This window comes from Rhinoderma darwinii, chromosome 2, assembly GCF_050947455.1.
Source record: "Rhinoderma darwinii isolate aRhiDar2 chromosome 2, aRhiDar2.hap1, whole genome shotgun sequence".
NCBI lineage: Eukaryota > Metazoa > Chordata > Amphibia > Anura > Rhinodermatidae > Rhinoderma > Rhinoderma darwinii.
Genome location: NC_134688.1, coordinates 71698708 through 71722121, shown reverse-complemented (window position 1 = coordinate 71722121; position 23414 = coordinate 71698708). Strand labels below are relative to the sequence as shown.

General features: G+C 41.7%; 1 long non-coding RNA gene across 1 annotated transcript; it reads right to left on the bottom strand.

Moving 5' to 3' along the window:
• Positions 1 to 795: 795 nt before the first annotated feature.
• On the bottom strand, positions 796 to 12210 carry LOC142740616 (uncharacterized). Its single transcript, XR_012880817.1, has 3 exons — positions 12061 to 12210; positions 3165 to 3329; positions 796 to 1056 (listed from the first exon to the last, which is right to left on the bottom strand). It is a non-coding gene; the product is annotated as an uncharacterized LOC142740616 (long non-coding RNA).
• Positions 12211 to 23414: the final 11204 nt, after the last annotated feature.

The window sequence follows — 23414 nt, the reverse complement described above, 5'->3', positions numbered from 1 at the left end:
TATTGTGTTTTTTTCTAGCTTCATTGAAGCCCTGCCTCTGGCAGTGCTTAATAGAAGCACAAAGCTGGCAGAGCTGGGGGCTGATGGGTTGTCAGAGGGGGCTGACCCCCTCTTTCAACAGCTTCGATGCCGCGGTTGCTATTGACCGAGACATCTAAGGGTTTAAACAGCTGGGATCAGAGTAATTTTAAATGCCAACAGTTAGAACAGCCTGTAATATATAGCTAAAAATCGCAGCGTATAGTGCGGACCCAGTAAAGGGGTTTTCCCAAAATCATAAATTATCACTTATTTACAGAACAGGTGATAATTTTCTGAACACTGGTGTCCCCAATGATTTCGGGCAAATTGAGGTTTTGAACCCCCAGATGCTCCTCACTGTATCCCCTGCAGTGAGGAGAAGCTTGAATGAAGGGGCAGCTGAACATGGGCCTAACCCTTTAGTCAATGTCTATGAGAATGACGGAAACAGCTGAGTACAGAACTCGGCTGTTTCCATAATTCTCATAGACATTGAATGATCTACAGCGCGCATGCTCGACCCCCGCTCCAGTCAATGTTCTCCTCTCTGCGGTCGAGCAGTGAGGAGACATAAGGGGTTTGAGAGCCCCATTCTCACAATCGTTGGGGTCCCAGCAGTGGGGCTCCCAGCGATCAGAAAATTATCACCTATTCTATGGAAAGGTCATCAGTTATGATTCTGGGAAACCCCTTTAAGAAATTGCCATAAGGGGAACAATCACTATACGGGGTCACCATTTTTATTTTTTTTTTTAAACAAAAATCCATACGGTATTAAAATGCTGTTGACATTTCAGCATTAGATTTTATAATATAGAACAAATCAGTGTGTTGGAATTAATATTCTACATTATTTGTTTCTCTGTAGGATAATGTACAGGAGTGAGGACGCTTCAAATGCCAACATACAAGGTGGAAACATCTAGATGAAGTAATGCAGCCGACAGCAAACAACTCCCCTGGTGAGTTCTTCATGTGACCAGAGATATCTTCAAGGAGAATATCATTTCCTTATCAACGGCTAGAGCCTGGTGTCTATTTCATAATGGAGATGGGGAAACAAATAAAAAGTTACAAGTTTATAAACAATTCTTGTTTTGTCCAATGTATGCTTTTATAATTTACAATAATAATTCGTAAATAATAATAATTAGTAAATCTAGTCAGCTTTTAGAGAAACTGACATTTCATGCATCTTTTTGTTCCGTTCCTCTGCTATTCCACTTGGAAATGTATACATAAATTGACAATTAGATGTTACCATTTATCTACTTAATGGGGTGTGTTCCTACACAGTCTACAATGTCCAATCAGTGCTGACAGAGCCAAACTGTGTAGGGATGCACCCTATATAGAAAAAAAGGAATGGTAATGCCAAGTTATCAATGTATTCATACATTTACAAGAGGAATAACAGAGGATATGGAACAATGCAAAGTTAAAAAAGAGTTTCATGACAGTAACTATGCCAATAAATTAGCTAAAATTGGTTGGGCCATTATCAAACTTATATATTAATGCAGTAGAAGTTTCAACATGGACTTGAGGATCCACAGTAGTAACACGCTCCCTGAATAGTGTCAGAGTACCTAGAAACTCAAGCATTGGTACATTTTGGACATTTAATATGAACACAGCCAATGGTCCATATATTGACCGCTTTGAGTGACCCTACTTGGCTTACCTTAGGACAACTTTTTTGTGTCCAAATTTTGGTGCAATGTGGCACACCGCCTTTTCGAGCAAGGCACAAAAAGTGTCCAAAACCGTTAATAAATGTGGTATATGGCATGTGCGCCAGAACTCTGGGCCATTTTGAATTGTAAATCTTCCCAAATATTCTTTATAGAGTTCTGAGAGCCATAGCAGCTTGAAGCAAAAAGCTTTTAGTTATTCAAGAATGTAGAAGGCAAAGGCCTGCATTTATCATGGCGTTTACGCCAGTTTTCTTTGTAACTATGACAGAAAAAGTCGCAAAGTGTGGCAAATTTGAAGCAAAATGTAAAATTTTTCTCATTGCTAGCCAAATTTGGAAAGCGACTAGAAAAGCTGACATGGGAAGCCTAAAACTGACCAAATCTATGCCTGCACATAGCAAAATAAATAATGACAAAATAAATAGAAAGCAGTGTACAACATCCAGATACTAATAAGTGTTATGTAAACTAAAGGGAGACAGGGATATTAGAAGGAAAATGTGATAACGTAAGTGTGATGCTGCATAGTCAGCAATATCAATACTACATCATTATTTTGGTATTGGTGACTATAATTGTTCATGTCTTTGAGTAATGGTTTCCTCTGAAATAATGAAGATGAGAAGGATGGACGGCTGCAAGAGACCTTCAGGAATAATGCTAAGAACTGGTTGTGAAAAGCAACACACCTATCATTCCTCCAAAGGTGAACGCACATTAGCATTAGACTTTAATGGTGGAGTCTGCGGAATAAATAATAATGTCTATGGCAGGTTCACAGGAGCCGGTCATAGCTTGTACTGGACTGCGTATACCACCCAGTGATCTGGGACTGTTCTCTATAAAACATTTGTTGCGTTATGTGTTGTGTGTCATGTACTCTACACGGTCACACCCGTGGGTGGTTGGGCTATTCTGTGAAAGGTAATAGAGTAATGTAGCAACCACAAGAACCCACTGTAGGGCACATCTAAATGAAGTAACTGGGTAAACTACGCAGGTTTCGTGAAGGTTGAGCAGGCTGGGATAGGGGTGCCTCTTTGTGATCCATAGCAGCACTGTAGGACTGGTGCCAGCCAGCAGTCACTTAGGACGTAACCCAACCTTGGTGGATTGGTGACGTTTTCCATTATCCTCCACCCCTTTAAAGGATCAGCTAATTTCAGTAACTATATGCTTTTTTGTACTACCTCAAGAGAATCGTTCAAGTAAAGCACCACACTGTTGTATAGGAAATAAAAAGCTTTTGTTCTACTGCAACTATTTCATTGGTACTACTGTGATCATCTCAATCTTATAAAGGGGAGCCCCTGCATCTAACTGAATATTCAAGACCCCGAGGTGAAGCCAGGGGAGGGGTCCTAAATGTACATGCATCTGTATCAGTTCAATGAGGATGTGTTTTGATAACAATTTTATATGAACTGTAGTTTTATCTTGTGTTACCTGCATTGCTGCAATATCAAGTGTCTTCTTCATCTAGGCCATTGGAGAAATTATTCTCCCCATAGCATATACAGTCTGATGACTTGCACAGTAGATAAGGCAGAGAAGCCTGAGAACAAGTCCCATTGTACAATGAAGTCAGGTCCTCTGATAAACCGTTGTCACCTGTGAAGTATATCACAAAAACACAAAAAATAAATAAAGATCAGCACATTGTAAAAAAAAATACAAATGTGCAAGTGCACAAACACTGTGACTGCAAACAATACATATAAAATTCACATAAAATAATTGTGTAAGCCCATCAGTTGTGGCAGGTGAGCTCACACAATTTGATCAAGATGTGCGCTAAGCACCTCACATTTGTAAGTAAATGTAGAAGTAATTCAAAATGATCGAAATATGGTAATGTAAGTGTTCACAGAGGCCTGTGAAGTTTATGCCAGAATCTATAGAATAAGAACTGGAGCAGTATACGGGCATGGAGACATTAAAGAGATAATTCCACTCTATACACAAATTTCACTAATATTTCTATTATTTATTTCCTAATTAATGTTGAAATAGATGTTACTCTCTCTTTAAATGTATAGATTTGTGTTTGCCTGTCCTATCCCCTACAGGTCTGGATCCTGGGAGGACTGGAAGAGAAGAGATGCTGCTATAATGCGTATATCTATAAGTTTTTAATGAATTGTAATGTACCTTTTTGTGTTAGGGAATGGTGACTCACAATGTTTTTAAACGGCGATGAGAGAAACAGCCCTGACACCATCTTGGAGTGAATTTTGTTGCGCCATAAGACATGACAATGGTAGCATAGCTTGTAAGTTGGACATATGTCTGTTCAGTTCAGCCTATTATCCTGCAATGTTGATCCAGAGGAAGGGAAAACTCCCTTACCCCTTAACCCCTTAAGGACGCAGCCTAGTTTTGGCCTTAAGGCTCAGAGCCCATTGTTCAAATCTGACATATTACAATTTATGTGGTAATAACGTTGAAATGCTTAAACCTATCCAAGCGATTCTGAGACTGTTTTCTCGTGACACATTGGGCTTCATGTTCGTGGTAAAATTTGGTCGATATATTCAGTGTTTATTGGTGAAAAATTGCAAAATTTTGAGAAAATTTAGAAACAAATAGCATTTTTCAGAATTTAAATGCATCTGCTTGTAAAACAGATGGTTATACCACCCAAAATAGTTACTAGTTCACATTTCCCATATGTCTACTTTAGATTTGCATCGTTTTTTGAACATTTTTTTATTTTTCTTGGACGTTACAAGGCTTAGAACATAAACAGCAATTTCTCATATTTTTAAGAAAATTTCAAAAGCCTTTTTTTTAAGGTACCTCTTGAGTTCTGAAGTGGCTTTGTGGGGCCTATGTATTAGAAACCCTGATAAAACACCCCATTTTAAAAACTAGATCCCTCAAAGTATTCAAAACAGCATTTAGAAAGTTTTTTAACCATTCAGGCATTTCACAGGAATTAAAGCAAAGTGGAGCTGAAATTTGCAAATTTCATTTTTCTTGCTGAATTTCAAATTTATTAAATTTTTTCTGTAACACAGAAGGTTTTACCAGAGAAACACTACTCTATATGTATTGTCCAGATTCTGCAGTTTTTAGAAATGTCCCACATGTGGCTCTACTGCACTCGTGGACTAAAACACAAGCCCTAGAAGCAAAGAAGCACCTAGTGCATTTTGAGGCCTCTTTTTTTTATTAGAATATATTTTAGGCAGCATGCCAGGTTTGAAAAGGTGTTGAGGTGCCAAAACAGTAGTAATCCCCCAATAGTGACGCCATTTTGGAAACTACACCCCTCAAGGAATTCATTTATGGTTGTTGTTACCATTTTGACTGCACAATTTTTTCACAGCACCTATTTGACGTGGGCTGCGAAATTAAAAAAAAAAACATTTTTTCCAATAAAATGTCATTTGTGATCAAAATTTCTTATTTTCACAGGGAACAAAATACCCCATTTTGTTGCCCAATTTTTACTTAGTGCGGCAATACCCCATTTGTGGTGATAAACTGCCGTTTGGGCCCAGGGGAGGGCTCAGAAGGAAAGGAGCGCTATGTGTTTGTTGGAGTCCAGATTTTGCTGGATTGGTTTTCGGGTGCCATGTCGCATTTGCAGAGCCCCAGAGGTATCAAAGCAATGGAAACCCACCAGAAGTGACCCCATTTTGGAAACTACACCCCTCAAGGAATTCAAATATGGTTGTTGTTACAATTTTTACCACACAGTTTTTTCACAGCACCTATTTGAATTGGGCTGTGAAATGAAAAAAATGAAATTATTTCCAATAAGATGTCATTTTTTATCAAAATTTCTTATTTTCACAGGGAACAAAATACCCCATTTTGTTGCCCAAATTCTCCTGAGGTCAGCAATACCCCATTTGTGGCGATAAACTGACGTTTGGGCCCATGGTAGGCCTCAGAAGGGAAGGAGCGCTGTGTGTTCTTTTGAGTGCCGATTTTGCGGTATTGGTTTTAGGGTGCCATGTCGTATTTGCAGAGCCCCAGAGGTATCAAAGCAATGGAAACCAACCAGAAATGACCCCATTTTGGAAACTACAGCCCTCAAGGAATTCATTTATGGGTGTTGTGAACATTTTGACCCCATAGTTTTTTCACAGAACTTATTTGAGTTGGGCTGGGAATTAAAACAAAATTAATTTTTTCCAATAATATGTAGTTTTGGCTGAAAATTTCTTATTTTCACAAGAAACAAAATACCCCATTCTTTTGCGCAATTTGTTCTGAGTGCCGCAATACCCCATTTGTGGTGATAAACTGCCGTTTGGGCCCATGGGAGGGCTCAGAAGGAAAGGACCACCATTTGGCCTACTGGGGATTTTCTGGTGCGAAGTCATGTATGCAGAAGCCCCTGAGGTACCAGTACAGGTGAAACCCGCTAGAAGTGACCCCATTTTAAAAACTACACCCTTAAGGCATTCATCTAGAGGTGTAGTGAGCATTTTGACTGGAGACATACACCCCATAAACTGTCATGTGGGTTCTCCTGGGTACGGCAATACCCTACATGTGGCTGTTAACAGCTGCCTGGGCACACAGCAGGGCCCAGAGGGGAAAGACGAGGGGGGATAAGCTGTGCGAAGTACATCAGGGTAAGTAAAATTGGGGTAAATTATAAACCAAGGGATGTATGATAAATTTTAAAACACTCTTTCATACAGAGCTCTGGTTTTTCGGGACACGTGTCACATTGATATATTGTGTCATCCCTTATCCCCCTCCTATAGCAGACTTTGTACCTCTTTTGACTTTTTCCTTTCTTGCCAGTTTGGGGAACTTCTCCTGGAAAGTGTTGCCCTGGTACGATGCGTGTGGCCCCGCTTCCAGAAGTACTGGGTGCCCCTCCCCTTCTTGGTCCCTAAAGATTAGGTTCTTGATAATCACCTCTTGAAATTCCAGGAAAGTTCCCGTCTGGCCTGTACATCGACGTAGCACGTACACATTGTACAAAGCCATCGGTATGATGTGCACGGCCAGCTTCTTATACCACACCGCATGGTGCTGTAGGGCTTCAGGACTTGATCTGACAGGTCCACCCCTCCCATGTACCTATTGTTGTCCAGGATGCAGTCTGGTTTGGGGGTCTCTGTACTGGTACCTCGTACTGGTACATGGGTACTGGTGTGACATCTCTCTTGTCCTTGTACTTAACACACAATATGTTGCTGCTAGAAGGAGCCCTGCTCTCACCCCTTCTGAGTGTTTGCCCAAGCAGAGTCTTAGGGAGGCCTCTCAGATTTCTTCTAGCAGTGCCGCATGCCGCAGGACTTCTGGAAGCGAGGCACTTGAAGAGTGGGGCGCTGGTATAAAAATTATCCAGGTAGAGGAGGTAACCCTGGTCCAGCAGTGGGTGCACCAAATCCCACACAATTTTTGCATTAACTCCCAGTAAGGTGGGGCATTCTGGGGGCTGAATACTGCTGTCCTTCCCTTCATATATCCTAAATCTGCAGGTATACCCTGATGCACTCTCTTCACGCCATACCTTGCCCTCTTACCCGGCAGGTACTCGCGGAATTGAACCCTCCCTTTAAAATGTACCAGGGACTCATCAATAGAAATACACTTCTCGGGGGTGTATGCTTGGGAACTGAAACGGTCTAATAGGGGTCTCCGTTTATACAAACGGTCAAAACTGGGGTCATCTCGGGGTGGGCGCTGCTCATTATCAGTATAATGTAAGAAGCGAAGTATTGCATAATTTATTTATTTTTTTAGGTTACAGTTCAGTTATGAAGTTGCTTTGAGGGGCCTATATATTAGAAACCCCTATCAAACACCCCATTTTAGAAACTAGACCCCTAAAAGTATTCACAACAGCATTTAGAAAGTTTATGAACCCTTTAGGTGTTTCACAGAAATTTAGAGCAAAGTAGAGGTGAAATTAACATATTTTTTTTTGTCAGAAAATCCTCTTTATACCATTTTTTTTATAACACAAAAGGTTTTACCCGAGAAACGCAACTCAATACTTATTGCCCAGATTCTGCAGTTTTGAGAAATATCCCATATGTGGCCCTAGTGCGGTAATGGACTGAAGCACCGGCCTCCGAAGCAAAGGAGCACCTAGTGGATTTTGAGGCATCTTTTTTATTAGGCACCATGTCCGGTTTGAAGAGGTCTTGTGGTGCCAAAACAGTGGAAACCCCCCAAAAGTGACCCCATTTTGGAAACTAGACCGATTGAGGAATTAATTGTAGTTTTCTTGGGGTGCATGCGGCTTTTTGATCCGTTTTTATTCTATTTTTAGGTGACGCAGTGACTAAAAAACAGCAATTCTATTATTGTTTTTTTGTTCAGTTTTTTTTACAGCGTTCACCGTGCGCTATAAATTATATATTCACTTTATTCTGTGGGGCGATACGATTACGGCGATACCAGATGTTTATAGTTTTTTTATGTCCTATGGCGTTTGCACAATAAAATACGTTTTGTAAAAAATCATTTACTTTTTGTGTTACCTTATTCTAAGAGCCAGAACTTTTTTATTTTTATATCAATAAAGCTGTGCGAGGACTTATTTTTTGCGTAACGAACTGTAGTTTCCATCATTACCATTTTTAGGAACATGCGACTTTTTGATCTCTTTTTATTCCATTTTTTGGGAGGTGAAGTGACAAAACAATTGTGATTGTGGTACGGTTTATTATTATTTTCTTTTACGGCGTTCACCATGCGGGATAAATAACAAAATAATTTTGTAGTTAAGGCCGTTACGGACGCGGCGATACCTATTATGTATAGTTTATTTGTTTCTTTATATATTTTTATTAATAATAAATGACTGATAAGGTAAAAAGGGGGATTTTTACATTTAATACTTTTATTTTCTTATTTTTACACATCTTTTTTTTACTTTTTTTTAACTTTATTACTTTGTCCCACTAGGGGACTTGAGGGCAGGAGGCCCTGATTGCTATTCTAATACACTGCACTACATGCGTAGTGCAGTGTATTAGAGCTGTCAGCTACTCACTGACAGCAAGCATAGTGGGTCCTGACTTCGTCAGGACCCACTAGGCTTCCGTCGATGGCATAGCCGGACGCCATTGTTTGGTGTCCGGTTGCCATAGTCACCATCGCCGGCCGCTATCGCGTAGCAGGCCGGCGATGGCAGCTTAACCCCTAAAAAGCCGCGATCGCTGTTGAACGCGGCTTTTAAGGGGTTAATCAGCGGGGACACAGCGATCGGTCCCCGCTGTAGGAGCTGTGACAGCTGCTGTACGAGACAGCAGCTGTCGCAGCTCCTGTATGTGTCGGGAGGACGGCCGAAACGGCCCTTACTCCCGAGACGTACTATTAGGTCATGGAGCGCGAACGATACAGCTACCATGACCTAACAATACGTCCAGGAGTGGGAAGGGGTTAAGGACACGGCCAATTTTGGCCTTGAGGACAGACCAATTTTTTTAGATTTCCCTCTTTTCATCCCGACGCTCATAACTCTTTCATTTTTTGTATGACCTAGAGACTTTGTTTTTTGCGGGACGAGTTGTACTTCATGTAGGTACCATTTTTTGGTACAAATACATCATCGCTTAATTTCTATAAGTTTTTATTTTGGCGAAAATGCAGAAAAAAAGCAGTTCCGCAGCAGTTTTAATTTTTTTTTTTTTTACACCCTACACCGATCATCATAACTAATGTTATACATTTGTTGTACAGGTTGTTACGGTCGTGGCGATACCAAATATGTCTATATTATTTCATGTTTTGGGACTTATATTTGAAAAAGTTTATTTATTTTAAAAAAAAATTGTGTTTCTGTGTATTTTTTTACCTTTTATTTATCATCAATTTTTTTTACATTTATTTAACTTTTTTTTTTAATCCCATAAAGGGATTTATAATTTTGATTTTGATTTTGTAACTGTAATGTGCTGGCATAGATCTATATGCTAGTACATTAGCCTGTTACTGATCGTACACAGGCAGTTGTTAGGGCATACCTCAGTATGCCCTAACAACAGGAAATATGTTCAGACAGCACTGGGGTCCTTCAATGGACCCTGGGCTGTCTGGCCATACAAGTTATGGGCTTTGATCGCGTCACAGTTATCTTCTGTGACGCGATCAAAGTGCAGTCCCCTCTCCTTGAACGCCGCGATCAGCTTTCATCGAGGCATTCAAAGGGTTAACGGCAGAGAGAGGATGTTTATCTTCTCTCCGCTGTCAGAGCGGGGCCGGGGCTGTGTATTACAGCCGTTACCCTACTCTCGATCGCGCACACAGATGGCTGTCACACAGGACGAGAATGCTCATCCTAATGCGCCAAGTACCCAACACTCAGGACGAGCATTCTCGACCTGTGTCGGCAACCAATTAAGGCAAAATCTAATTTTAGAGCTTCAGGACGAAGCCAGATTTTAGAAATCTAGAATATGTCAATTTATCTGAGATTAATTTGGCCATGGTTTTGCATGTCCAACTAATTCTGACATCCTTTTTTCTCACATATTGTACTTTCTTTTGGTGAGAAATTTAGGTGAGTACAGTTTGCATTTATGTAATAAAACACACAAAAAAACAAAAATTAAAAAACAATTCTTCTAATTTTAACCCCAATAGATATTTTTTTTACATTTTTGAGCATATCACACTTAACAAAATTATCACACTTTGTTAGAATGTTTTTCATGCACTCAACTGGGGACATCACTGAAACAGGCAGAACTTTCTCCTACCTCTCTGTTGTACCACAAGCGGGGACAAGTGTGCTGCATTGAGACATCTTTCTTGACTTTATATTTTAAAATAGGACCTCTTTGATGTGCAGTGCCCTGCTCTCACCAATTGACAAGTATTGTCCTGACCCTGTTAGTGTTGGAGTCGTGTCCCACTGCATCTGCTGTCATCTGCCATGTCCAGTGTCTCCTGCCACGTCCAGTGTAATCTTCCACGTCCAGTGTGATCCGCCACATCTGGCGCCAACTGCTGCACCCACCTCCATCCGTGCCGAAGCCTCGGCCGCTGTATGGACTATTCAGGTACCCTAGTGTGGGACTTTGTATTGCTGGGGTGCTCTGTTGTTTGGCTATCTGAATCCCCGCTACGGTGGTGTGGCCTAGTGGGTTCACATACCCACAGACCATGACAGCCACTGTTTTTTCTCCGCTAGGTATTTGAAAAAGGGTACACTTGTGCACAAATTATCTGGATACATGTGGTACCCCTGATCAAGCAGTGGGTGAAGGGGGGGGGGGCAGTCTTGGTCTTCAATTACACTGTCTTTTCCCTCATAGATCTGTAATGCATGAGTATATCCGGACTCTGAGAAAATTTGTATATTTTAATGCCATACCTGGCTTGCTTATTCGGTAGGTACTGCTGAAACTTCACCCTATCCTTAAAATGCATCGGGGACTTATCAATATATGTTCCTTTTATAATGTAATGTGACCAGTAGTACCTTACTGATGGCTTTTTTTTTTGCAAGGCCCATATCTACTACCAACCCTAAAAATTGCATCATTTTGGCACTATAGGTGGGATGCCACCTGTAACGGCAGGCAAAATAAAGAATTGGAGTTTGCTGAAATGAACTGCTGGGCATAGAGATTGGTTTGGTCAACTTTAAACTGCACCAGGTCAACAGTAAAAAATACTGGTCTAGCTAGTTGGGGCAACTAATGGTGACAAGACAAACATTGACACTAACCCATCTGCAACTATGGGGAGGATACTCATTATCAATTGAGGAGGACGACAGAATAAACAATGGTCCTCCTTCACCCCGATCATAGCGTACCCCTCTTCAGCGATGAGAACTTAGTGTGTCACGTTTACTTTTTATATGTAGTGTTTATATATATGTAACTGTGACAAACTTTTACAGTAAATGAACGATAATGAACTGTAAGAATATAGTCCTATACTATAGATTTTTTTGTTCAGACAAGTCCCTGACTAGCTGTCACTAAATATCTATCCCTGACCATCCCCAACTAAGCACTTGTGCTACAAGTAAAATGGGATTTGTCACTCTGAGGGGACACCAACATGTTACAGACTCTGATCTATTAACTTCTGAGAAAAACTGCAGTGGTCCCAGGCCGGTTGCTAGGGAGTCTGAGCCGTCCAGGACAGCCGATCTCCCACTCCTGTCACACTGTCTGTTGTGATAGTGAGCTATGAAAGCCGTACCGTAATTGCACGTGGAGGTGCGCAAAGTCAGTCAAAACCTCGACGTACAGTTATGTCAGGATGTGGGAAGGGGTTAAAGGGTAAAGTTTTGTGGTCAATCCTAATAAACATCTACTTAGAAAGTGCCTGATTTTAGCTATTTAACCCATTTTCTTTTCATGTCATCAGTAAATTATGGCCATAAAACATGAGAACTTACTGTCAGAGGGATGAATCCAGGCGGCTGGCTTCTTGTACAGACCGGGTTTAAGGTGTTTGGAGGCCGGCTTGTAGATGATGTTACGGCCGCCTCCTTTCTTGGCCTGTTCATAAGAATTATCGGTGCTGATGACTTGTCCTTTTGTCTCTTTTTCTTCTGTAATACAGATATATGGAGTCACATATAGAAATATTGCAGACGATATTGTGGAATAGAACAGAGACGTAACATGAAGCTCCTGGGCCCCAATGCAAAATCTGTAACATTGCCCCTCAACTGCTTAACAAAAAATAGAAAAAGACCCTAGTAGTTGGCGGGTAAAAAACTTTGAATGTATAGAAAAATTATCAGAGGCAACAGAAAAACGTTTTATTCCCAACTACTTGCTACCTAGTAGAATAGTTAAATTGTAAAAAATACCTTTATTTAAATCAAGTAGGGACAAACAACATAGAATTTAAAGCTACAATGTGTGCCGACCAGTAATAGCATCAAAGTTCCTAAAGTAGTTGGGAAAAAAACAGGTTTCTATTGCCTCTGGCAATTTTACTATACATTTCCCCTCAACTATCACTATGGGGCAGTGGGACATTTTTGGTCCGCCATGGCTCGGGTGCGACCACAAGCTCACCACCTATAGTTACGCCTCTGGACTAAAAGTATTTTAGAAAATGGTGCACACAATGATGACAGATTTACTGTGTTAAACACATGACTGGCCGTTCTCTGTCTTGGATATGGCTGAGAATGTTGCACGCTCGCATCACATGTATAATCATTGTGCTACATTTTTTAGCCTAAACTTTGCTGACCACCTGACAACAGCTCTTATCATTCATACATTGTAGTCCTAGTTCACATTACTTTATATGGCCTAAGTTTGATGTATACACCAGGAAAAGCTTCCGATCTATATGTTAAATGTAGGCTGTGACAGTTGCCTAACAGTGGTATCCGTTACCATAGACTATAATGGTATACGTTAAACGTATGACGTATATGTTAAATAGATAACATTATAGTCTAAGGGTAACAGTTACCACTATTAGGCATCCGTCACATGTAAAGCTATTGAAAATCCTATGATGTATACGTTAAACACATGATGTATGCCATACAGTGGCATATGTAACCGATAGGCTTCTATTTTTTTTTAAAAACATTACTGTGCGGTTTTATGGGCTTTTATTTGTGGGATCCTGCAGGATGGAACGGCATATTCTAATACGTTACTCGACCCTTAAAAAAGAAGAAAGGTATACTGATGTAAATCAGTAAAATGACACTCCTTTGGCCTCCGTCTGGCTAATGAAGCCCTATGGTCCCGTTTAGCGTGTATGACGGGAGCTTTACCAACGTGCACACTACACATAAGAGATAAACGTAATGTGGAGGGGGACGTAGACTGTTGCACAAAACCAGGAGCAAAGCATTACTTTGCAACAATGTGCCCTAACATCTATATACAGTGCAGTTTATTAAAGGGGTTGTCCACTACCTGACAACTGATCAGTATATCATCGGTTCGGGTCCGACTCCCGGAACCCACACCGTTCCGCTGCTCCGGCTACCTCCGAGCACCGGATGTTGTGGCACATTATTCGATGTACAGAGCCGGAAGCAGTTGGCTTGAATTGGAGCTGAGCTATAGTACTGCAGCTTGGCCGCTATTCCGTGGCCGGAGCCAACTGCTTCAGGCATGTACGACTGGTGAACGGAGGCAGCCAGTGCGGCTTAACCGTGTGGGATCCAGTTGTCGAACCCCCACCGATCATGTTCTGATGACCTATCCAGTGGATAGGTCATCAGTTGTCCAGTAGTGGACAACCCCTTTAAATTAATTTCAGGTGACATTACTGGGCAATGTTATCAGTAATAGCCAACATTCCTGCCCTTTGATTTTGTCATTTCTAATATCTGTCCATTCCCTGTATACGTCATTTATTAAGGAACAGCCATAAACCTCTAGGAACTCACTGTTTATATGATCCAGGTTCTCCGGGCTGATATAAAAGGTGACATCTTTAGAGGCAGGCAGGCAGGTCTTGGAGCCAATAAAGCTGCCTCCACGTTCTGCCTGTTCACGATGTTCATCAATGATAGTGACTTGGTCTTTTTTCTCATCTGCAAAATAATCACAGTGTGTAAAGCGACCGAACCAGAGGTGGTAGGTCTGGGGCATCACCCCGCAGAAGTATGGAGCAGCAGCAAGCAGTCCACACAGTATTCAAAGCTTAAACATAACTTTACTTCCCCAGAGGTGAAAATCTTGGTGGTTACAATATGTACAGTTTGTATGCATAACCAGAATCATATCAGTTTCACTCACAAGGGGCACAAATGTTTGGCAGACTCTCCCTCTTTCGCTGCTTCAGTGTCTGTATACAACGGCCTGGGCTACTTTTCTCAACATGCATACTACTATCTCTACCAATGGAACAGCAGGATCTCCTACCAGTCCATGTGGTTTCTACCACACTCTGGTCTCCTCTTCCTGTTTCCAGCCCTTTTATATGGTTGATGCAAAAGTGCCATTGTACCAGCAGCAGAAACAACACCAGCAAACATAACGGATGTACAATGCAAAACAGTGCAGAAAAAAAATAGTTACACATTTATAGGGTTGTCCGGGCATTTTATATTGATGGCCTATCCTTAGGATAGTTCATCAATATCAGATCGGTGGAGGTCCGACTCCCGGCACCTCCACCAATCAGCTGACTGAATGGACCATGGAATTCGTTGCCTCTTTAGTGTTTACCAGGCACAGCGCTGTACAATTCCGTAGCGACTGTGCCTGGGATTGCAGCTCAGTCCCATTCACTTGAATGGGACCGGTACTGCAATCTCAGGACAAGCCGCTACGAAAGAGTACGGCATCGTGCCTGTAAACTGGGAGGAGCTGACCCCCACCAATCTGATATTGATGACCTATCCTAAGGATAGACCATCAATATAAAATGCCAGGCAACAACTTTAACGGTGCAGATGGCAATACAGTAAACCAGCACTGCAGCTCCATAATGCTGACCTTCATCATTAATATAGAAGAAAACCTGGAAGAAAATCACATATTAACCCCTTAAGGACGCAGCCTTGTTTAGGCCTTAAAGAGGCTCTGTCACCAGATTTTGCAACCCCTATCTGCTATTGCAGCAGATAGGCGCTGCAATGTAGATAACAGTAACGTTTTTATTTTTTAAAAACGAGCATTTTTGGCCAAGTTATGACCATTTTTGTGTTTATGCAAATGAGGCTTGCAAAAGTACAACTGGGCGTGTTTACAGTAAAACTACAACTGGGCGTGTATTATGTGTGTTACATCTGGGCGTGTTTACTACTTTTACTAGCTGGGCGTTCTGACGAGAAGTATCATCCACTTCTCTTCAGAACGCCCAGCTTCTGGCAGTGCACAGACACAGCGTGTTCTCGAGAGATCACGCTGCGACGTCACTCACTTCCTGCCCCAGGTCCTGCATCGTGTCGGCCACATCGGCACCAGAGGCTACAGTTGATTCTGCAGCAGCATCAGCGTTTGCAGGTAAGTAGCTACATCGACTTACCTGCAAAAGCCGATGCTGCTGCAGAATCAACTGTAGCCTCTGGTGCCGATGTGTCCTCGCTCGTCCGACACGATGCAGGACCTGGGGCAGGAAGTGAGTGACGTCACAGCGTGATCTCTCGAGAACACACTGTGTGTCTGCACTGCCAGCGACCGGTGCGGGTTGTGAAGAGAAGTGGATGATACTTCTCATCAGAACGCCCAGCTAGTAAAAGAAGTAAACACGCCCAGATGTAACACACATAATACACGCCCAGTTGGACTTTTACTTTAAACACGCCCAGTTGGACTTTTGCACGCCTCATTTGCATAAATACAAAAATGGTCATAACTTGGCCAAAAATGCTCGTTTTTTAAAAATAAAAACGTTACTGTAATCTACATTGCAGCGCCTATCTGCTGCAATAGCAGATAGGGGTTGCAAAATCTGGTGACAGAGCCTCTTTAAGGCTCAGAGCCCATTTTTTAAATCTGACATTTCACTTTATGTGGTAATAACGTCGGAATGCTTAAACCTATCCAAGCGATTCTGAGATTGTTTTCTCATGACACATTGGGCTTTACGTTAGTGGTAAAATTTGGACGATATATTCAGTGTTTATTGGTGAAAAATTGCAACATTTTGAGAAAATTTATAAAAAATAGCATTTTTCAGAATTTAAATGCATCTGCTTGTAAAACAGATGGTTATACCACCCAAAATAGTTACCAGCTCACATTTCCCATATGTCTACTTTAGATTGGCATCATTTTTTGAACATTCTTTTATTTTTCTTGGACGTTACAAGGCTTAGAACATAAACAGCAATTAATCATATTTTTAAGAAAATTTCAAAAGCCTATTTTTTAAGGTACCTGTTTGGTTTCGAAGTGGCTTTGAGGGGCCTATGTCTTAGAAACCCCCATAAAACACCCCATTTTGAATACTAGAAAGTTTATTTAACCTTTTAGGCATTTCACAGGAATTAAAGCAAAGTGGAGGTGAAATTTGCAAATTTCATTTTTCTTGCTGAATTTCAATTGTATAAAAAAAAATTCTCTAACACAGAAGGTTTTACCAGAGAAACACTACTAAATATGTATTGTCCAGATTCAGCAGTTTTTAGAAATGTCCCACATGTGTCTCTAGTGCGTTCGTGGACTAAAACACAAGCCTCAGAAGCAAAGAAGCACCTAGTGCATTTTGAGGCCTCTTTTTTATTAGAATATATTTTAGGCAGCATGCCAGGTTTGAAGAGGTGTTGAGGTGCCAAAACAGTAGGAATCCCCCAAAAGTGACCCCATTTCGGAAACAACACCCCTCAAGGAATTAATTTATGGTTGTTTTTACCATTTTGACCTCACAGTTTTTTCACAGCGCGTATTTGAATTGGGCTGTGAAATTAAAAAATGTAACATTTTTCCAATAAGATGTAATTTTTCATCACAATTTCTTATTTTCACAGGGAGCAAAATACCCCATTTTGTTGCCCAATTTCTCTTGAGTGCAGCAATACCCCATTTGTGTCGATAAACTGACGTTTGAGTCCATGGGAGGCCTCAGAAGGGAAGGAGCTCTATTTGTTCTTTGGAGTCCAGATTTTGCTGGATTGGTTTCGGGTGCCATGTCGCATTTGCGGAGCCCCAGATGCATTAAGGCATTCATCTAGAGGTGTAGTGAGCATTTTGACCGGAAACATACACCCCATAAACTGTAATGTGGGTTCTCACGGGTATGGCAATACCCTACATCTGGCTGTTATCAGCTGCCTGGGCACACAGCAGGGCTCAGAAGGGAAAGACGAGGGGGGGATAAGCTGTGCGGAGTGCATCAGGGTAAGTAAAACTGGGGTAGATTAAAAATCAAGGGATGTATGATACATTTTAAAACACTCATTCATACAGAGCCCTGGTTTTTCGGCACACGTGTCACATTGATATATTGTGTCCTCCCTTATCCCCCTCTTATAGCAGACTTTGCACCTCTTTTGACTTTTTCCCTTCTTGCCAGTTTGGGGAACTTTTCCTAGAAAGTGTTGCCCTGGTACGATGCGTGTGGCCTCGCTTCCAGAAGTGCTGGGTGCCCCCTTCATGGTCCCGACTCCCTAAAAATTAATTTCTTGATAACCACCTCTTGAAATTCCAGGAAAGTTCCCCTCTGGCCTGTACATCGACGTAGCACGTACGCATTGCACAATGCCATCGGTATGATGTGCACGGAGCAGCTACTTATACCACACCGCATGGCGCTGTAGGGCTTCAGGGCTTGATCTGACAAGTCCACCCCTCCCATGTACCTATTGTAGTCCAGGATGCAGTCTGGTTTGGGGGTCTCTGGACTGGTACCTCTTACAGGTACTTGGGTACTGGTGTGGCCATGTATTGTTGTCAATACAAGGACTTCTCTCTTGTACTTGACACACAATATGTTGCTGCTAGAATGTGCCCTGCTCTCACCCCTTCTTGTTTGCCCAAGCAGAGTCTTAGGGAGGCCTCTCAGGTTTCTTCTAGCAGTGCCGCATGCCGCAGGACTTCTGGAAGCGAGGCACTTGAAGAGTTGGACGCTGGTATAAAAATTATCCAGGTAGAGGTGGTAACCCTGGTCCCAGCAGTGGGTGCAACAAATCCCACACAATTTTTGTATTAACTCCAAGTAAGGGGGGGCATTCTGGGGGCTGAATACTGGTGTCCTTCCCTTCATATATCCTAAATCTGTAGGTATACCCTGATGCACTCTCGCACAGCTTATACATCTTCACGCCATACCTTGCCCTCTTACTCGGCAGGTACTGGCGGAATTGAAGCCTCCCTTTAAAATGTACCAAGGACTCATCAATAGGAATACACTTCATGGGGGTGTATGCTTGGGAAAACCGGCACTGAAACGGTCTAATAGGGGTCTCCGTTTATACAAACGAACAAAACTGAGGTCATCTCGGGGTGGGCACAGCTCATTATCAGTATAATGTAAGAAGCAAAGTATTGCCTAATTTATTTATTTTTTTGGGTTCCAGTTCAGTTCTGAAGTTGCTTTGAGGGGCCTATATAATAGACACCCCCATCAAACACCCCATTGTAGAAACTAGACCCCTCAAAGTATTCACAAAAGCATTTGGAAAGTTTATGAACCCTTTAGGTGTTTCACGGAAATTTAGAGCAAAGTAAAGTTGAAATTTACATATTTTTTTTTTTTTGTCAGAAAATCCTTTTTATACCATTTTTTTTATAACACAAAAGGTTTTACCGGAGAAACGCAACTGAATATTTATTGCCCAGATTCTGCAGTTTTGAGAAATTTCCACATGTGGCCCTAGTGCGGTAATGGACTGAAGCACCGGCCTCAGAAGCAAAGGAGCACCTAGAGGATTTTGAGGCCTCCTTTTTATTAGGCACCATGTCCGGTTTGAAGAGGTCTTGTGGTGCCAAAACAGTGGAAACCCCCCAAAAGTGACCCCATTTTGGAAACTAGACCCCTTGAGGAATTCATTGTAGTTTTCTTGGGGTGCATGCAGCTTTTTGATCAGTTTTTATTCTATTTTTAGGTGGCGTGGTGACTAAAAAACAGCAATTCTACTATTGATCTTTTATTCTATTTTTTTTTACAGCGTTCACCGTGCGCTATAAATGACATATTCACTTTATTCTGCGGGGCGATACGATTACGGCGATACCAGATGTTTATAGTTTTTTTTATTTCTTATGGCGTTTGCACAATAAAATACTTTTTGTAAAAAATAATTTCCTTTTTGGGTTACCTTATTCTAAGCGCCATAACATTTTTATTTTTCCATCAAGAAAGCCGTGCGAGTACTTATTTTTTGCGTAACGAACTGTAGTTTTGATCAACACAATTTTTAGGTAGATGCGATTTTTTGATCTCTTTTTATTCCATTTTTTGGGAGGTGAAGTGACCAAACAATTGTGATTTTGGTACGGTTTATTATTATTTTCTTTTACGGCGTTCACCGCGCGGGTTAAATAACAAAATAATTTTGTAGTTCAGGCCAATACGGACGCGGCGATACTAGTTATGTATAGTTTATTTGTTTGTTTATATATTTTTATTAATAATAAAGGACTGATAAGGGAAAAAGGGGGATTTTTACTTTTATTACTTTTAAAACTTTTATTTTCTTATTTTTACACATCTTTTTTGAACTTTTTTTTTACTTTATTACTTTGTCCCACTAGGGGACTTGAGGGCAGGAGGCCCTGATCGCTATTCTAATACACTGCACTACATGCGTAGTGCAGTGTATTAGAGCTGTCAGCTACTCACTGACAGCAAGCATAGTTTTCCGTCGATGGCATAGCCGGACGCCATTGTTAGGTGTCCGGTTGCCATAGTCACCATCGTCGGCCGCTATTGTGTAGCAGGCCGGCGACGGTAACTTAACCCCTAAAAAGCCGCGATCACTATTGAACGCGGCTTTTAAGGGGTTAATCAGCGGGGACACAGCGATCGGTCCCCGCTGTAGGAGCTGCAGCAGCTGCTGTACGAGACAGCAGCTGTCACAGCTCCTGTATGTGTCGGGAAGACGGCCGAAATGGCCGTTACTCCCGTGACGTACTATTAGGTCATGGAGCGCGAACGATACGGCTACCATGACCTAATAGTACGTCCAGGAGCGGGAAGGGGTTAAAGGAGACTGTCAGTATAGCAATATACTGCAATACATTGGTATTGCAGTATATCATGCAAGCGATCCAATGATTGCTGGTTCAAGTCCTCTAGGGGGACTAATAAAAAAAGGAAAAAAACTGTTAACGTTTTTCTTAATGTTCCAAAAAAAGATGTTTCAACTTCACACACCCCCTTTTTCCTATTTTTCTCCATAAACTAATGTAAAAAAAAAAAATGTAAGTTAACATAACTAGTGTCGCCGCGTCTGTAAAAAGTCCGAACTATCATAAGATGGAGTTATTTAACTCGCTTGGTGAAAGCCGTAAAAAAAAAAATATATATATAAAATATAAAAAGCAAATTGCTGTTTTTTGGTCACCTTAGCGCTCCAAAGAAATAGCATAAAAAGTGATCAAAAAGTCGCTTGTACCCCAAAATGGTATAGGTGAAAACTACGGCTCGCCCCGCAAAATGTAAGCCCTCACACCGGTATAGTGACGGAAAAATAAAAAAAAGTTATGGCTCTCAGAATAAGGTGACACAAAACATTATTTTTCTTTAGCAAATAGTTTTATTTTTTCTAAAAATGGTAAAACATAAAACAAAACATAACAATGTGGTATCGCCGTAATCGTATCAACCTGTAGAATAAGGTAAACATGTTGTTTTTTTTACCGCCTGATAGACGCCGTTAAAACAAAACCCCCCAAAAATGGCGTAATTGCTGTTTTTTGCCTATTTCACATCACAAATAATTTTTGATTCAGCTTCCCAGTATATTATGTTGTAGAATAAATGGTGCCATGAAAAACTACAACTACGCAAAACACAAGCCCTCATATGGCTACGTCGACGAAAAAATACAAAAAAAGTTATGGCTTTTGGAAGGCGTGAAGGAAAAGGCTAAAATGAAAAAACTCAAATTGTTTCGTGTCCTTAAGGGGTTAAAGTTTATTCAGTATATAGTAAAAATTTCTACAACTTTCTAATATACTTTGTGTTTAATTGTTCGGTCATTTAGAGGCTAAAAATCTGTGACAAGACCCATCAGGCCGTCGTGGGAACAGGTAAGGTGAGTTTAATTTTTATTGGTGCAGGTCAGGATCCTGTTTCTTTTAAATGCTGCTAGGGAACCCGCTCGATCCACTATATAAGGCTGCGCTACAGTGCAGCATTTAAAAGAAACAGGATCCTGACCTGTCCACAGAGTTTAAGGCAGCACAGAGTATTTCAGAAGATGAGCGTGCAGATTCAGTGCTGCTGTGAACTCTGCTCTTACCATTACGTAGCTCTCAGTCTGTTACCTCTCCTCCACTCCTGTCCTCAATAACACCTTCACATGATTGGCAAGTCACCACATAATGGTAAGAGCAGAGTTCACAGCAGCACAGAGTATTTCAAGAGATGAGCGTGCGGATCTTGTGCGGGGTGGTGACTTGCCAATCATGTGAAGGTGTTATTGAAGACAGGAGTGGAGGAGAGGTAACAGACTGAGAGCTACGTAATGGTAAGAGCAGAGTTCACAGCAGCACAGAATCTGCACGCTCCTCTCCTGAAATACTCTGTGCTGCTGTGAACTCTGCTCTTACCATTACGTAGCTCAGTCTTAAACTCTGTGGACAGGTCAGGATCCTGTTTCTTTTAAATGCTGCATTGTAGCATATAAATAGTGGATCGAGCGGGTTCCCCAGCAGCATTTAAAAGAAACAGGATCCTGACCTGTCCACAGAGTTTAAGGCAGCACAGAGTATTTCAGGAGAGGAGCGTGTGATTGGCTGCAGAGGCCGCTGCAGCCTGTGATTGGCTGCAGAGGCGGTCACGTGGGATGAAGCGCCATCCCTGGAGGCCGGCCGTCTGACATCATCCTGACGTGCGTGACCGCCACTACAGCCTGTGATTGGCTGCAGCGGCGACATGGATGAAACGTCATCGCTGGAGGCCGGACAGGAGGAATGTAAGTATGAACGTATTTTTTTTTATTACATTAAAATTGTATTTTCCGTGCGCCGAGCATGGTACTGTCCAGGTTGCTGAAAGAGTTAGTGCAGCCCATTAACTCTATCAGCACCCTGGACAGTACCGTGCTCGGCGCACGGAAATTACAGGTTCGGTCAGAACTAGTTCAGTCCGAATCAAACTTTCTCGTGAAATTCGGCGAACTAGCCGAACCAAACTTTTCATAAGTTCGCTCATCTCTACACAGGGGGCCTAACCTATCTATGGTAAAACACAGGGGGCCTAACCTATCTATGGTAGAACACAGGGGGACTAACCTATCTATGGTAGAACACAGGGGGCCTAACTTATCTATGGTAAAACACAGGGGGCCTAACTTATCTATGGTAAAACACAGGGGGCCTAACTTATCTATGGTAAAACACAGGGGGCCTAACTTATCTATGGTAAAACACAGGGGCCCTAACCTATCTATGGTAAAACACAAGTGGGCCTAACTTATCTATGGTAAAACACAGGGGGCCTAACTTATCTATGGTAAAACACAGGGGGCCTAACTTATCTATGGTAAAACACAGGGGGCCTAACCTATCTATGGCAAAACACAGGGGGCCTAACTTATCTATGGTAAAACAGAGGGGGTCTAACTTATCTATGGTAAAACACAGGGGGCCTAACTTATATATGGTAAAACACAGGGGGCCTAACTTATCTATGGTAAAACACAGGGGCCTAACTTATCTATGGTAGAACACAGGGGGCCTAACTTATCTATGGTAAAACACAGGGTGCCTAACTTCTCTATGGTAAAACACAGGGGGCCTAACTTATCTATGGTAAAACACAGGGGGCCTAACTTATCTATGGTAAAACACAGGGGGCCTAACTTATCTATGGTAAAACACAGGGGGCCTAACGTTTAATTTTTGGTGTCTAGTTTCTTCCATTTTACTGCCGCTGCCGCCGAGTAAGTTGCACCGCAAAGGGGTCACTAAGACCATGTTCACACGGTGGATTTTGCTTGGTGGGTCCGGCTGCAAAATCGGCCGCAGAATTATTCCTGCCGTCAGTCAAAAGATTCCTACTCTCATTCATTTCAGATCGGGCAGGACGCTTCTTTTGTCTGAAGCTGAAAAAATCAGCTAGTGGTAAAAAGAAGCATCCGCCTCCCACTGAAATAGAGATCTGCAGAACATTGCTCTCTCCTCTCTAACTCCTGACAGATACATAGTG